At 45.7% G+C, this 17,076-nt stretch overlaps 1 non-coding gene across 1 annotated transcript; it reads left to right on the top strand.

Annotated features, from left to right (window-relative positions):
* The first annotated feature begins 673 nt into the window (after positions 1 to 673).
* On the top strand, positions 674 to 745 carry trnaa-ugc. The gene has a single exon. It is a non-coding gene; the product is annotated as a tRNA-Ala (tRNA).
* Positions 746 to 17,076: the final 16,331 nt, after the last annotated feature.

Raw genomic sequence — 17,076 nt, 5'->3', positions numbered from 1 at the left:
CTAATAGCCCTTGGGTTGCGTGAGTTGTTGGGTCCTTTCAGAGGGCAGTTAAGAATCAGGCACATATCTATGTGTGGAAAGTCACAAGTAGAGCAGGCATGATAAGGATGAAGGTTTTCCTTCCATGAAGTGTTTTCTTGAACCCGGGTTTTATCATCAATCAATGGCAATTTCATGGTCACCGTTACTTGGAGACGAGTTTTCACTTCGACATATTGGTACCTAAGTTTCGTCTTGAATCCGAGTCCCCAGTGGATGAGCCTGGGGCTCTGCCAAACCAATACAACCACTTTACAACCGTTACCCTTCGTGAGTTGAAGAGGAGCCAGTAAATAGTTGCTTCACCTGAAAGGAGTGCTTTTACTTCATTGTAGCGTGAAGTTGCCTGTAACTACACACAAATAAAAATAGCAGGAAAATCTCAGCTGCTCCGACAACATCTGCGGAGAGGAATACACTTCACGTTTCGAGTCCATATAACACTTCATCAGAACTGAGGAAAAATAGAAATGAGGTGAAATATAATCTGGATCAGTGCGGTGGCACAGGTAGAGCTGGATAGAGGGCCAGTGACAGGTAGAGCCAAAGAAGAGATTGCCAAAAATGGCACAGACAAAAGGACAATGTGGTTTTGAAGCATCTGTGCTTCTTTATTCAACAAACGGACGCCGCCGGGGATGTAGCTCAGTGGTAGAGCGCATGCTTTGCATGTATGAGGTCCCGGGTTCAATCCCCGGCATCTCCATTTCATCTTTTCAATACATCCGTGAACAGATTCTCACCTTTACACACACAGACATGGTAAGCTCGATTCATATGTGCAGAACGCGATCATTGGCCAAAATCCGAATTCAATGAAGGATGCGCCATCTGTCGGAATGGAATCAAAGTAAAGCTGTTCACATAATCAAAGTAGCATCTGTGGTTGTTTATTGAGAGATTAGTGTGCTTGTTGATTCACGAAACTCAGATTTCAAGCACTCGTTCAGCAGAGTCCATGTCTCTGCTTCACGGTTCCTGGGAGCTTGTGGATCAGTCTAGCTCGGTAAGTAACTCACGCTGAGTATGGTTTCACATTCAAGGCAGCACTCTTTAGGAATGATGCGAAGGTTTATGAATGGGTTGCACTGAGGTTATAACCAGGGGCGCTCGAGAGACAAGAAGCTTCATTTCCGCGGCAGGGATGTTGACAGGAGGTTTGATGAAGGCTTTCAAAATCATGAGGGGTCTGGACAGAGTCGATGGGGAGAAACATTTCGCAGCGTTTGATATATTGATATATTGGGTGGATCTGACATTCTTGAACCTGCTAGAAGTGATTGTGTTGAGAATGGGGGTGTTTGGATCGAAATTGTGGGTGATTTCATCAGGATCAGGCGCGATTTTATCGAGATTATTGATGATTATATCGGGGCCTTGGCCAGATTGGAAACCTGAACATGAGTGGATCGCACCTGCCCTGTGAATGAAGCCTCCACTTCTACATCTCCCAAACATCCAGCTCAGCCTGTCATGGCGCTAGCCTGGCATTTGCAACGATGTCACACCTTGTTGCTTCCTTTCATTTGTCCCGCCCTTTCTTCTTCTTTGGCAATCTCATTGCATTCCTGCAAACTCAGCCCCCTTCGCCAGGCCTCACCAAATCATCATCAAAGCATTGGCACCAAGATTTCGTCACTGCTGCTCTCCCTCTGCCATGGCAGTGTTTGACTTGTCGCCTCCTGTTACTGCATTTCCAATTCTTCGTATTCTCTTTCCTCTGCACTCGCTGCCCAATTACCCTGTGCCCTGAAACCCTATCATGATGGAAAGTGACCAATCAGTTTCGCAGTCACTCTCTTGGACGTGCCATCTTCGATGTCCTGGTCTCTCTTAAAACTATGACTTTCCTATAACCAGCCTCTGCCCCGGTGCAGCTCCCATCTCTGCTTTACTCTAAGGACTATGCAGGGATGCACAGATAGTCCCCGGCTTCCACTGACTAATCCATACTTTATTTTGAAACACTGGCCCAGGCCTAAACCATCACCCCCAAACAACAAGTGCGAGGAGCTGATTGAACTCTTTGTCATTAGGCTTTGGACTGTCCAATGAGCTGCCTCTTCCAGTGCGAACACTTTCCGTTATTTTGCTCTCAGACAGCGGTCACCTTCATTCTGCTGTTTTCACCTACTCTGGGCGAATGTGGGACATTGGACAGTCCCAAACCCAATGACAGATAGTTCCATCACCTCCTCGCACTTGTTGTTGGGGGTGAGTTTGGAGGCAGGCTAGTGTGTTTCAGAATAGGTTATGTGTGAGTGTAATATAGTGTCCCTTTTTCCTGTGCTGAATGACACGTTTTTCTTTCAATCTGCCCCGCCATCTAACTTACCCCTCACCTCCTTAGCCCCAGATGCCCTTCTGTCCTTTTTTCTATAGCACAGGGCCCACCCTACCCTATTTCTTTTGTCTGTTCGGAAGAAGACTCATGTTGGGCTCTGAAAAGCACCACCTTCCCTCTCGAATGGTGCTGCCATGTCTGACGTATTTTTCAGTTCTTTCTGTTTTCATTTCAGCTTTCAAGTACTAAACTGTTATCACCCTCTTTCCGTCCACCAACACTTCATTAGGCCTATTAGTTCTGAAACGTGCATCCATATGCAGTCCAGCTCAGAAATGCGAGAGCTGCTGTCAGTGACTCTCCATGAAGGGCGCCGTTGAGCTGCTCCGAGAACCGTGGAACTCACCCTGTCCATGAGCCCCGCCTCCTGTTCCCTGGGCACTGTTCCCACTAGATTCCTGACCACCCAACTTCCCATCCTCGTTCCCAGGTCAGTCAATCTTTTTCAGGATTCTCTCTTGAAGCACGACCTTCCATTTTAAACTTGTTTAGACATGTCACTTCCCTAAAAAAATGTAGCAATAATGAACTCATTGCACCTGTAAGACACCGCTCCCATCTCCAATCTCCCTTTCTTCTCCAAAGTCCCTGAATGTGTTGCCGACTTCAAAACGTTATCCCGTCATTTTCCGAGCTTCATGTTTGAAATTCTCCATGTGGGACTCAGCCTTTGATACGCAATCAAAAAGAGGTCATTCCAAATTCACCAGCGAATCCAGACGTGGCAGTGACAAGGGAATACGATGTACAATCACCTTTATTACTGGGAAATGGCAGATACAAGGAAGTTCTTCGCAGAACAGGCATTTTATGCAGAAATAAAAATAAATAAGATGTGCTGGAAAATTCTCAGCAGGTCTCGCAGCATCTGTGCGGATAGAAACAGCTTCCGAGGGCTAAATTGTTATCAACCTCTTTCTGTCCAGCAACACTTCTTTAGCCCTATTAGTTCTGAAGCGTTTGTACACGTGCATTCCAAAAGAGGGATGCAGGAGTTGCTGTCAGTGACTCTCCAGGGAGGGCGCTGTTGAGCTGTTCCCGGAACCGGGGAACTTATCCTGTCCATGAGCCCCGCCTCCTGATACCTGGACTCCGTTCCCACTAAATTCCTGTCCACCAAACTTCCCACCCTGGCTCCTAGGTCAGTCACTATTGTTCAGGGTTCTCTCTTGAGGCACCATCTTCCTTTCCAAACCTGTTTAGACATGTCACTTCACTGAAAAATGTAGAGATAATGAGCTCCCTGCACCAGAAAGACACCGCTCCCATCTCCAATCTCCCTCTCCTCTCCAAAGTCCCCGATTGTGTTGCCGATTTCAAAACATTTGCGCGTCATTTCCCGAGCTTCATGTTTGAAATTCTCCACGTGGGTTTCAGCCTTTGATACCCAATAGAAAAGAGGCCATTGCAAATTCACCAGCGAATCCATACGTGGCTGTGACAAGGATAAACGATGCAAAATTACCTTTATAACTGAGAAATGGCAGATACATGGAACTTTATCGGACAACAAGCACTTCGAGGCAGAAATAAAAAAGTGCTAGAAAAATCTCAGCAGGCCTAGCAGCATTTGTGCCACTAGAATCCGAGTTAACATTTGAGCTTATCGTGAAATCAGGCGTGGGGGAATTTGGTCGGTTTTAGGCCGTGGGCCCAAGTTGAGTTGGAAGATGAAACAGGAAAAAGAGGGACATGGATTGCTTAGATGTCTGGGGACATTAATTACAAATATGACATGGAATAAATGGGAAAGAGAGGGTGAATGGTATGAGAAAATGTACAAAGCATTGGTCCAGAGCAGGTGTTAATATCCGATTAAAGGTCAGCGCTGTCAGAAACCAAAATAGCAGAATATAGTAATAGGAGAATAAAGGTCGGTGCTGCCTGAAAGCGAAAGATGAGAACATGATATAGATTGAAAATCTGGGAAAATAATACAAATAGAGGGCTGAGTTCATGGGCTGAAGATGTTGAATTCAGTTTTGAATCCATAAGGTCAGAAGATGCCAAATTGGAAATTGAGGTTCTTTTCCCACAGTTTTGTTGGGCTTAACTGGAACATTGCATGAGGCCGAGGACTGAAATGTGAGCATGAGAGCAAGATGCTGGACTGGAATAGCAACCGGGGCGGGCAAATGTTTGTGGACTGAGCAGAGATGTTCTACAAAGTGGTCATCCAGCCTGTGTTGATTCATCCTAAAGTAGAGGTGTCCACACTGTCAGCAGCGAATGCAATAGACTAATTTTATATTTCCTTTGTTCTTTCATGTAATGTGGGCGTCACTGGGAGGATCAGCCTTTGTTAAACGTCCCTAATTGCCCTTGAACTGAGTGACTTTCTGGGAACTTTCTGAGGGAAGTTAAGAGTCAACCACATTTCTATGTGTGGAAAGTCACAAGTAGGACAGGCCTGACAAGGATGAAGATTTTCCTTCCCTGAAGGGTGTTCGTGAACCAGATGGGTTTTAACATCAACCGATTGCAATTTCATGGTCACCGTCACTTGGAGAAGAGTTTTCAATTCCACATATTCGTACTTAAATTTCGACTTGAATCCGTATCCCTAGTGGATGAGCCTGGGGCTGTACCAAACTATTACCACCACTGTACAACTGTTACCCTTCGTGAGTGGAAGGCGAACCAAAAAATATTTGCTGGCAAATTCTCAACAGGTCTCGCAGCATCTGTGCGGATAGAAACAGGGTTAACATTTCACCGTCCTCTGAAATCAGGAGTGGTGGAATGTGGTGGGTTTTCTGCTGTTGGAAGCAAGGGGAGGTGGAAGGTGGAAGAGAAATAAAAGGTTCATGGATTGATTAGAGGGCTGGGGGCATTAAATTACAAAGATGACATGAAACAAATGGGATAGAGAGGGGGGATGGAATGAGTAAAGGTAAACGCATTGGTCCAGAGCAGGTGTTAATAGCAGATTAAATTTCAGCGCAGTCTGAAAGCTAAATAGCAGAATGTGGTAATAGGAGAATAATGGTCAGTGGTCCCCGAAATCAAAACATGTGTAAATGATTTTGACTGAAAATCGGATAATTCATACAAATAGAGGGCAGAGTTCATGATCTGAAGATGTTGAATTTAGTTTTGAGTCCATAAGGCTGGAAGACGCCAAAATGTAAGATGAGGTTCTTTTCCCACAGCTTTGTTGGGCTTCAGTGGAACATTGCATCAGGCCGAGGACTGAAATGTGAGCATGCGAGAAAGATGCTGGACTGGAATAGAAACTGAGGCAGGGCCATGTTTGTGGAATGAGCAGAGATGTTCTACAAAGTGGGCACCCAGCCTGTGTTGAGTCATCCCAAAGTAAAGGAGTCCACAGTGTCAGCAGCTTATGCAATTAATTAATTTTATATTTCCTTTGTTCTTTCATGGGATGTGGGCTTCACAGGCAGGATATGTCTTAGTTTCCCGTCCCTAATTGCCCTGGAAGTGTGTGACTTGCTGGGTCCTTTCAGAGGGCATTTAAGAGTCAACCACATACCTATGTGTGGAAAGTCACAAGTAGGGCAGGCCTGATAACGATGAAGGTTTTCCTTCACTGAAGGTTGCTCGTGAAGCAGTTGGGTTTTTACATGAATCGATGGCATTTTCATGGTCACCGTTACTTGGAGACAAGTTTTCAATTCCACATTTTGGTAACTAAACTTCGAATTGAATCCGTGTCCCCAGTGGATGAACCTGGGGCTGAACCAAACTAATACAACCAGATTACACCTGTGACATTTCATGAGTGGAAGAGGAAGCAGTAAATAGTTGCTTCACCTGAAAGGAGTGTTTTTACTTAATTGCAGTGTGAAATTGCCTGTAACTACACACAGATAAAAATAGCTGGAAAACATCAGCTGGTCTGACATCATCTGCGGAGAGGAATACAGTTCATGTTTCGAGTCCATATCACACATATTCAGACCTGAGGAAAGAGAGAAATGAGGCGAAGTATAAGCTGGCTGAGGCGGTGGGACAGGTAGAGCTGAATAGAGGGCCAGTGATAGTTGGAGGCAAATAACAGAGTGCCAAAGATGTCACAGAAGTGGACAATGTGGTGTTGAAGGTATGCATTTGTGCCTCTTTATGTCCAGGGCACCCGCAGGCGGGGGTGTGGCTCAGTGGTGGAGAGCATGTTTTGCAAGTATGAGGTCCTGGGTTCAATCCTCGGAGTCTCCATTTCCTCTTTCGAACGCAGCCATGCACATTTCTCACCTTTACACGCATAGACATGGTCAGCTAGCTCCATATGTGCAGAGAGTGATCATTCGCCTACCTATGAATTCAATGAAGGATGCACCATCTTTCGGAATGGCTTTAAAATACAGCTGTTGGCACAATCAAAGCAGCATCTGTGGTTGATCATTGCGACAACCATGAGGTCCCGCAGCCACAAATTGGCACCTTCAGTGTTTTGTGTGCTTATTGACTCATGATACTCAGTGTTCAAGAAGTCGTTCGGCAGAGTCCATGTCTCTGCTTCACGGTTCTAGGGAGTTTGTGAATCAATCCAGCACAGTAGGTAACTCACCCTGAGTATGTTGCCACAATCTAGGCAGCACTCCTTAGGAAGGATGCACAGGTTTATGAATGGGTTGCCTGAAGTTATAATCAAGGGCGCTTGAGAGACAAGAAACTTCATTACCGCAGAGGGAATGTTGACAGGAGGTTTGATAGAGGCGTTCAAAATCATGAGAGGTCTGGATAGAGTCGATGGGGAGAAACAATTCCCAGCGTTTGATATCTTGTGTGAATTTGACATTCTTGAACCTGCTAGAAGTGATTGTATTGAGATTGTGGTCATTATCTGGAGATTGGGGGTGATTTCATCGAGATCAGGGGCGATAGTATCGAGATTGGGGAAATTATATCAGTGCCTTGGCCAGATTGGAAACCTGAACATGGGTGGATCGCACCTTCCCTGTGAATGCAGCCTCCACTTCTCAATCTTTCATCCACCCATTCCAGCCTGTCATAGCGCTAGCCTGGCATTTGCAACCATGTCACACCTTGTTGCTTCCTGGCATTTGTCTCGCCCTTTCTCCTTCTTTGGCATTCTCACTGCATTCCTGCACTCTCATTCCCCTTCGCCAGGCCTCGGGAGATCATCATCAAAGCATTGGCACCCAGATATCTTCACTGCTGCTCGCCCTCTGCCACGGCACTGTGTGAATTCTCGCATCCTGTTACTGCATCTCCAATTAGTCGTATTCTCTTTTCTCTGTACTCTCTGGCCACTTACCCTCCTCCCTGAACCTCTCTCACGATGGAAAGTGACCAATCAGTTTCGCAGTTATTCTCTTGGACGTGCCAATTTCGATGTCCTGCTCTCTCTTAAAACAATGACATTCCTCAAGCCTGCCTCTGCTCCGGTGCAGCTCCCATCTCTGCTTAACTCTAAGGACCATGCAGGGAATCACAGATAGCCCGGGGCTTGAATTCACTTATCCATACCTTATTCTGAAACACTCTCACCGGCCTAAGCATTCACCCCCCAACAACAATTGCGAGGAGCTGATTGAACACTTTGTCATTCGGCTTTGGACTGTCCAATGAGCTGCCTCTTCCAGTGCGAACACATTCAGCTATTTTGCTCTCAGAAAGCGGCCACATTTAGTCTGCTGTTATGAGCGACTCTGAGCGAATGCTTTGTGGCTTTGCAGCAGGAGGTTTTTGCTCCAAGTAGGTGATAACAGCAGAATAAATGTGGCCGCTGTCTGAGAGAAAAATAGCAGAATGTGCGAGAGCTGGCAGAGGCAGCTTATTGGACAGTCGCAAATCCAATGATAGATAGTTCCATTAGCTCCTCGCACATTTCGTTGGAGGCGAGTTTGGACGCAGGCTAGAATGTTTCAGAATAGGTTATGGTTGATTAAAAGGAAGGCTCTTTTTGTCTTCTGTTCAATGACAACTTTTTCATTCAATCTGCCCCGCTATCTAACTCATCCATCACCTCCTTAGCCCCAGCAGTCCTTCTGCCATTTTGTGAGCAGCGCAGAGCCCATCACACAGCTATCTCTCTCGTCTGTTCGGTTGAAGACCCATATTCGGCTCTGAAAACTACCTGCTCCTCTCTCCCCTGTTGCTGCCAGTTCTGACGATTTTTTCATCTCTTTCTGTTTTCATTTCAGCTTCCAAGGGCTAAATTGTTTCACCCACTTTCTGGTCAGCAACACTTCTTTCGGCCAATTAGTTCTGAAGTGTATGTCCACGTGCATTCGAAAAGGTAGATGCAGGAGTTGCTGTCAGTGACTCTCCATTGAGGGTGCTGTTGAGCTGTTCTAGGAACCGGGGAACTCAACCTGTCATTGAGACCCGCCTTCTGTTCCCTGTGTTCTATTCCCACTAAATAGGTGACCTCCAAACTTCCCACTCTGGCTCTCAGGTCAGTCACTATTGTTCAGGGTTCTCTCTTGAGGCACCAACTTCCGTTTCAAACCTGTTTAGTCATGTCACTTCACTAAAAAATGTAGAGATAATGAAATCTCTGCCCCTGAAAGACACCGCTCCCATCTCCAATCTCCCTCTTCTCTCCAAAGTCCCCGATTGTTTTGCTGACTTCAACATATTTGCCCGTCATTTCCCGAGCTTCATAGTTGAAATTCTCCACGTAGGATTCAGCCTTTGATACCCAATAGAAAAGAGGCAATTGCAAATTCACCAGTGACTTCATACGTGACAGTGACAAGGGTGAACGATGCACAATTACCTTTATAACTGAGAACTGGCAAATACATGCAACTTTTTCACACAACAGGCACTTTGAGGCAGAAATAAAATGTGCTGGAAAAATCTCAGCACGCTTAGCAGCACCTGTGCCGTTAGTAACTGAGAAGCGTCCTCTGAAATCAGGAGTGTTGGAATTTGGTGGGTTTTCGGCCATTGGACGCATTTTGAGTTGGAAGACGGAACAGTTAATGGACGGTCATGGATTGATTAGATATCTGTGGACATTAAATTACGAAGAAGCCATGGAAAAAATGAGAAAGAGAGGGGGAAAGGTATGAGTAAAGATACAAAGCATTGGTCCAAAGCATGTGTTAATAGCCGATTAAAGGTCAGCGCTGTCAGAAACTAAAATAGCAGAATGTGGTAAGGGGAGAATAATGGTCGGTGCTGCCTGAAAGCAAAACACGAGATCATGACATAGACTGACAATCGGGCAAAAAAATACAAATACAGGGCTGAGTCCATGGACTGAAGATATTGAATTCAGTTTTGAGTCCATAAGTCTGGAAGATGCCAAATTTGAAAATGAAATACTTTTCTCACAGATTTGTGGGGCTTCAATGGAACTTTGCATCAGGCCGAGGAATAAAATGTGAGCATGAGAGCAAGATGCTGGACTGCAATAGCAACTTGGGCGGGGCCATGTTTCTGGACTGAGCAGAGATGTTCTACAAAGTGGTCACCCAGACTGTGTTGAGTCATCCAAAAGTAGAGGTGTCTACACTGTCAGCAGCGAATGCAATGGACTAATTTTATATTTCCTTTGCTCTTTCATGGGATGTGGGCGTACTGGGAGGATCAGGCTTTGTTACCCCTCCCTAATTGCCCTTGAGCTGAGTGACGTTCTGGGCACTTTCAGAGGGCAGATAACAGTCAACCACATTTCTATGTGTAGAAAGTCACAAGTAGGACAGGCCTGACAAGGATGAAGGTTTTCCTTCCCTGAAGGGTGTTCGTGAACCAGATGGGTTTTAACATCAATCGATGGCAACTTCATGGTCATTGTTACTTGGAGACGAGTTTTCAATTCCACATATTTGTACCTAAATTTAGACTTGAATCCGTGTCATCAGTGGATGAGCCTGGGGCTCAACCAAACTATTACAACCACTTAACAACTTTTACCCTTAGTGAGTGGAAGGGGAACCACTAAATAGATGCTTCACCTGAAAGGAGTGTTTTTACTTCATTGTAGCGTGAAATTGCCTGTAACTACTGTCAAATAAAAATAGCTGGAAAATCACAGCTGGTCCGACAACATCTGCGGAGACGAATACACATCACATTTCGAGTCCATATAACACTTCATCAGAACTGAGGAAAAATAGAAATGAGTTGAAATATAAGCTGGATCAGTGCGGTGGCACAGGTAGAGCTGGATAGAGGGCCAGTGACAAGTAGAGGCAAAGAAGAGAAGGCCAAAAATGTCACAGACAAAAGGACAATGTAGTTTTGAAGCATTTGTGCTTCTTGCAGCCCTTAGTGGATTGGGGATGTAGCTCAGTGGTAAAGTGCATGCTTTGCATGTATGAGGTGCATGGGTTCAATGCCCACCATCTTCATTTCATCTTTTGAATATAGCCATGCACAGATTCTCAAATTTACACACGCAGACATGGTAAACTCGCTCATATGTGCAGAAAGCAATTATTGGCCGACATCCGAATTCAGTGAAGGATGCGCCATCTGTCGAATGGATTCAAAGTAAAGCTGTTCACATCATCAAAGCTGCACCTTTGGTTTTTCATTGAGACATTTGTACCTTCAGTGTTTTGTATGCTTGTTGATCCAAGACACTCAGATTTCAAGCACTCGTTCAGCAGAGTCCATGTCTCTGCTTCACGGCACCTGGGAGTTTGTGGATCAGTCCAGCTCGGTAAGTAAATCACCCTGAATATGGTGTCACATTCTAGACAGCACTCCTTCGGAAGAATGCAAAGGTTTATGAATGGGTTGCACTGAGCTTATAACCAGGGTTGCTTGAGAGACAAGAAGATTCAATTCCGCGGAGGGAATGTTGACAGGAGGTTTGATATAGGTGTTCAAAATCATGAGGGGTCTGGACAGAGTCGATGGGGAGAAACAATTCGCAACGTTTGATACTTTGTTTGGATTTGACATTCTTGAACCTGCTAGAAGTGATTGTATTGAGATTGCAGGTGATTGTATCAGATTGGGGGTGATTTCTTCGAAACCAGGTGCGATGTTATCGAGATTGTTGGTGATTATATCTGGGCCTTGCCCAGATTGGAAACCTGAACATGGGTGGATCGCACCTTCCCTGTGAATGCAGCCTCCATTTCTCCATCTCCCCTCCAGCCAGCCCAGCCTGTCATGGTGCTAGCCTGGCGTTTGCACCCACGTCACCCCTTGGTACCTTCTTGTACTTGTCTCGCCCTTTCTCCTTCTTCGGCAATCTCACTGCATTCCTGCACTCTCATCCCCCTTCGCCAGGCCTCACCAAATCATCAGCAAACCATTGTCACCTAGATATCTTCACTGCTGCTCTCTCTCTGCCACGGCAGTGTGTGACTTGTCAGCTCCCGTTACTGCATTTCAAATTCCTTGTATTCTCTTTCCTCTGCACTAGCTGCCCGATTACCCGGCACCCTGAAGGCCTCTCACGATGGAAAGTTACCAATCAGTTTCGCAGTCATTCTCTTGGATCTTCGCTGTACTGCTCTCTCTTAAAACTATGACATTCCTTATGCCAGCCTCTGCCCTGGTACAGCTCCCATCTCTGCTTAACTCTAAGGACTATGCAGAGACACAAGGATTGCCCCGGGATTCCATTGACTAATCCATACCTTATTCTGAAACACTTGGGGCGGCCTAAACACTCACCCCCAACAACAAGTGCGAGGAGCTGATTGAACTCTTTGTCATTAGGCTTTGGACTGTCCAATGAGCTGCCTCTTCCAGTGTGAACACTTTCTGCTATTTTGCTCTCAGACAGCGGCCACATTTATTCTGCTGTTATCACCTACTCTGGGCGAATGTTTTGTGGCTTTTTGGCAGGTGAGTTTGGATGCAGGCTAGTGTGTTTCAGAATAGGTCATCGGTGAGTGTAAGGAAGAGACCCTTTGTCCTCTGCTCAATGACATCTTTTTCATTCAATCTGCCCCGCCATCTAACTTATCCCTCACCTCCTTAGCCCCAGATGCCCTTCTGCCTTTTTTCTCTACAGCACAGCGCTCACCACACACCTATTTCTCTCCTCTTTTCGGAAGAAGATTCATATTGGGCTCTGAAAACCACCATCTTCCCTCTCGAATGTTGCTGCCAGGACTGACGTGTTTTTCAGTTCTTTCTGTTTTCAGTTCAGCTTCCAAGGACCAAATTGTTATCACCATCTTTCCGTCTACCAACACAATAGGCCTATTAGTTCTGAAACGTGTATCCATGTGTAGTCCAGCTCGGAAATGCGAGAGTTGCTGTCAGTGACTCTCCAGGGAGGGCGCTGTTGAACTGCTCCGAGAACCGTGGAACTCACCCTGTCCATAAGCCCCGCCTCTGTTCCCTGGGCTCTGTTCCCACTAAATTCCTGACCACCCAGCTCCCCATCCTGGCTGCTGGGTCAGTCAATCTTTTTCAGGATTCTCTCTTGAGGCACCACCTTCCGTTTCTAACTTGTTTAGCGATGTCACTTCTCTAAAAAGTGTAGCGATAATGAACTCTCTACACCTGAAAGACACCGCTCCCATTTCCAATCTCCCTCTCCTCTCCAAAGTCCCTGAATGTGTTGCCGACTTCAAAACCTTATCCCGTGATTTCCCGAGCTTCATGTTTGAAATTCTGCATGTGGGATTCAGCCTTTGATACTCAATCGAAAAGAGGCCATTGCAAATTCACGAGCGACTTCATACTTGGCAGTGACAAGGGTAAACGATGCACAATTTCCTTTATTACTGGGAAATGGCAGATACCTGGAAAATCTTCACAGAACAGTCACGTTAAGGGAAAAATAAAACGAAAAAAAAATGTGACGGAAAAATTTCAGCAGGTCCAGCAGCATCTGTGCGGATAGAAACATTTTAACATCAATATGATATGTCTTCTGAAATGAGGAGTGGCGGAATGTGGCGGGTTTTCGGCTGTTTGATGCAAAGTGAGGTGGAAGATGGGACAGGAAGAAAAGGGTCATGGATTGATTAGAGGGCTGGGGACATTAAATTACAAAAATGCCATGGAACAAATGGGAAAGGGAGGGGGAGTGGGATGAGTAAAGGTGCAAAACATTGGTCCAGAGCAGGTGTTAATAGCCGATTAACGGTTAGCGCTGTCAGAAGCCAAAATTGTAGAATGTGGTAATAGCAGAATAAAGGTCAGTGCTGCCTGAAAACAGAACATGGGAGAATGTTACAGACTGACAATCGGGGAAATAATACCTATAGACGGCAGAGTTCATGGGCTGAAGATGCTGAATTCAGTTTTGAGTCCATAAGGCTGGAAAACGCCAAATTGGAAAATGAGCTTCTTTTCCCACAGCTTTGTTGGGATTCACTGGAACATTGAATCCGGCCGATCACTGAAATGTGAGCATGAGAGCAAGATGTTGGACTGGAATAGCAACCAGGTCGGGGCCATGTTTGTCGACTGAGCAGAGATGTTCTACATTTTGGTCATCCAGCCTGTGTTGAGACTTCCCAAAGTAAAAGAGTCCACACTGTCAGCAGCGAATGCAATGGACTAATTTTATATTTCCTTTCTTCTTTCATGGGATGAGGGCTTCACTGGCAAGGTCAGCATCTGTTACCCATCCCTAATTGCCCTTGAACTGAGAGACGTGCTGGGCCCTTTCAGAGGTCGGTTAAGAATCAACAACTTTTCTACGTGTGGAAAGTTACAAGTAGGGCAGGCCTGATAAGAATGAAGGTTTTCCTTCCATGAAGGGTGTTCGTGAACCACATGGGTTTTTCCATCAATCGATGGGAATTTCATGGTCACCGTTACTGGGTGACGAGGTTTCAATTCCTCATTTGGTACCTACATTTCAACTTGAATCAGCGTCCCCAGTGGATGAACCTGGGGCTCAACCAAACTAATACAGCGACATTACAACTGTTATGCTTCGTGATTGGAAGAGGAAGCAGTAAATATTTGCTTCACCTGAAAGGACTGTTTTTACTTAATTGTAGAACAGGTCCAGAGGGTGAAATTGCCGGCAACTACACAAAAATAAAAATAGCTGGAAAATCTCAGCTTGTCTGACAGCATCTGCGGAGGGGAATACAGGTCATAATCCGCTTCCTTACGACACTTCAACAGAACTGAGGAAAAATAGAAATGAGGTGAAATATAAGCTTGTTGAGGGATGTTGCACAGACCGAGCTGGATAGAGGGCCAGTGATAGGTGGAGGCGAAGAAGAGATTGTCAAAGATGTCACAGACAAGAGGACAAAGTGGTGTTGAAGCATTTGGGCTTTATTCTGTCGCTAGTCAGTGGCAGTGTGGGTATAGCTCAGTGTTAGCGTGCATGCTGAGCGTGTATGAAGTCCAGAGTTCAATCTCCGTTCCCTTTTTTGAATGCAGCCATGCACAGTTTCTCACCTTTACACACACACACATGGTAAACTCGCTTCGTTTGTGCAGAAAGCGATCATTCGACAACATCCGAATCCACGAAGGATGCCCCATCTGTCGAAATGACTTCAAAATAAAGCTGTTTACATAATCAAAGCAGCATCTGTGGTTGTTCATTGAGACAACAATGAGGGCCCGCAGCCACACATTTGTGCCTTCAGTGTTTTGCGTGCTTGATGACTCACGACACTCAGAACTCAAGCACTTGTTCAGCATAGTCCACGTCGCTGCTTCACGGTGCCTGGGAGTTTGTGGATCACTCCAGCTCGGTAAGTAACTCACCCTGAGTATGGTGTCACATTCTAGGCAGCACTCCTTAGGAAAGATGCGAAGGTGTATGAGTGGGTTGAACTGAGGTTATATCCGAGGGCGAACGAGTGACAAGAGGCTTCAGTTCCGTGGAGGTGGTACAGAGACTGGGGATTTTTCCCTTCGAGGAGGGAATGTTGACAGGAGGTTTGATAGAGGCGTTCAAAATAATGAGGTGTCTGGATAGAGTCAATGGGGAGAAAAAGTTCGCAGCGTTTGAGATGTTGGGGGAATTGACATTCTTGAACCTACTAGAAGTGATTGAATCGAGATTGGGTGTGATTGTATCGAGATTGGGGGTGATTGTATGGATACTTGGGTGATTGCATCGAGATTTGAGTTGACTGTATAGAGATTGCTTGTATTGTATGGAGATTGTTGGTGATTGTAACGACATTGGGGGTGATTGTATTGAGATTGGTGGTGATTGTGTCGAGATTGGGTGTGTTTGTATCGAGATCTGTGTGATTGTATCTAGATTGGGAGTGACTTTATCGAGATCGGGTTGTGTGTATCGAGATTGTGGGTGATTGTTTCAAGATTGTGTGTGATTCTATCGAGATTGGGTATGATTGTATCGAGATTGGGAGTGGTTCTATCGAGATCGGAGTGAGTGTATGGAAATTGTTGGTGATTGTATCGACATTTTTGGTGATTATATCGAGGCCTTTGCCATCTTGGAAACATAGAAATGGGTGGGTCGCACCTTCCCTGTGAATGAATCCTCCACTTCCGCCACCCCTATCCACTCAGCCCAGCCTGTCATGACGCTAGCCTGGCATTTGCAACCACATCACACCTTGGTTCATTTGTCTCTTTCTTCTCCTTCTTCTTGTCTCACTTTCTCCTTCTTCGGAAATCTCATTGCATTCCTGCCCTCTCTTCCAAAATCCCCCTTCGCCAGGCCTCACCAAATTGTCATCAAACCATTGACACCGAAATATCTTCACTGCTGCTCTCCCTCTGCCACGGCACTGTGTGACTTCTCACCTCCCGTTACTGCATCTCCAATTCATCGTATTCTCTTTCCTCTGTACTCACTGCCCATTTACCCTCCCTGAACCCCACTCACAATGGCAAGTTACCAATCAGTTTCGCAGTCACTATCTTGGACGAGCCATCTTCGATGTCCTGCTCTCTCTTAAAACTATGACTTTCCCTACGCTAGCCTCTGCCACGGCTAAACTCCCATCTCGGCTCAACCCTGTGGACTATGCAGGGAATCACAGATGGCCCCGGGCATCCATTCACTAATCCATACCTTATTCTGAAAGACTCTCACCGGCCGAAACACTCACCCCCAACAACAAGTGCGAGGAGCTGATTGAACTCTTTGTCATTCAGCCTTGGATTGTCCAATGAGCAGCATCTTCCAGTGCAAAGAAAAAATAGCAGAATATGGTAATAGGAGAATAAAGGTCGGTGCTGCCTGAAAGCAAAAGATGAGAACATGATATAGACTGACAATCTGGGAAAAAAATACAAATACAGGGCTAAGTTCATGGACTGAAGATGATGAATTCAGTTTTGAATCCATAAGGCTGGAAGATGCCAAATTGGAAGATGAGGTTCTTTTCCCACAGTTTTGTTGGGCTTCACTGGAACAGTGCATCAGGCCGAGGAGTGAAATGTGAGCATGAGAGCAAGATGCTGGACTGGAATAGAAACCGGGGCGGGGCCATGTTTGCGGACTGAGCAGAGATGTTCTACAAAGTGGTCACCCAGGCTGTGTTGAGTCATCCCAAAGTAGAGGTGTCCACACTGTCAGCAGCGAATGCAATGGACTAATTTTTCGTTCCCTATCTACTTTCGTGGGATGTGAGCATCACTGTGAGGATCAGCCTTTGTTACCCGTCCCTAATTGCCCTTGAGCTGAGTGACTTTCTGGGCACTTTCAGAGGGCAGTTAAGAGTAAATCACATTTCTATGTGTGGAAAGTCACAAATAGTGCAGGCCTGATAAGGATGAAGTTTTTCCTTCCCTGAAGGGTGTTCGTGAACCACGTGGGTTTTAACATCCATCGATGACAATTTCAGGGTCACCGTTACTTGTGGACGAGTTTTCAATTCCACATA

The sequence above is a fragment of the Carcharodon carcharias genome, chromosome 39 (genome assembly GCF_017639515.1).
Source record: "Carcharodon carcharias isolate sCarCar2 chromosome 39, sCarCar2.pri, whole genome shotgun sequence".
NCBI lineage: Eukaryota > Metazoa > Chordata > Chondrichthyes > Lamniformes > Lamnidae > Carcharodon > Carcharodon carcharias.
The sequence above is the reverse complement of the archived record's forward strand: the minus strand, read 5'-3'. Positions and strand labels throughout refer to the sequence as shown.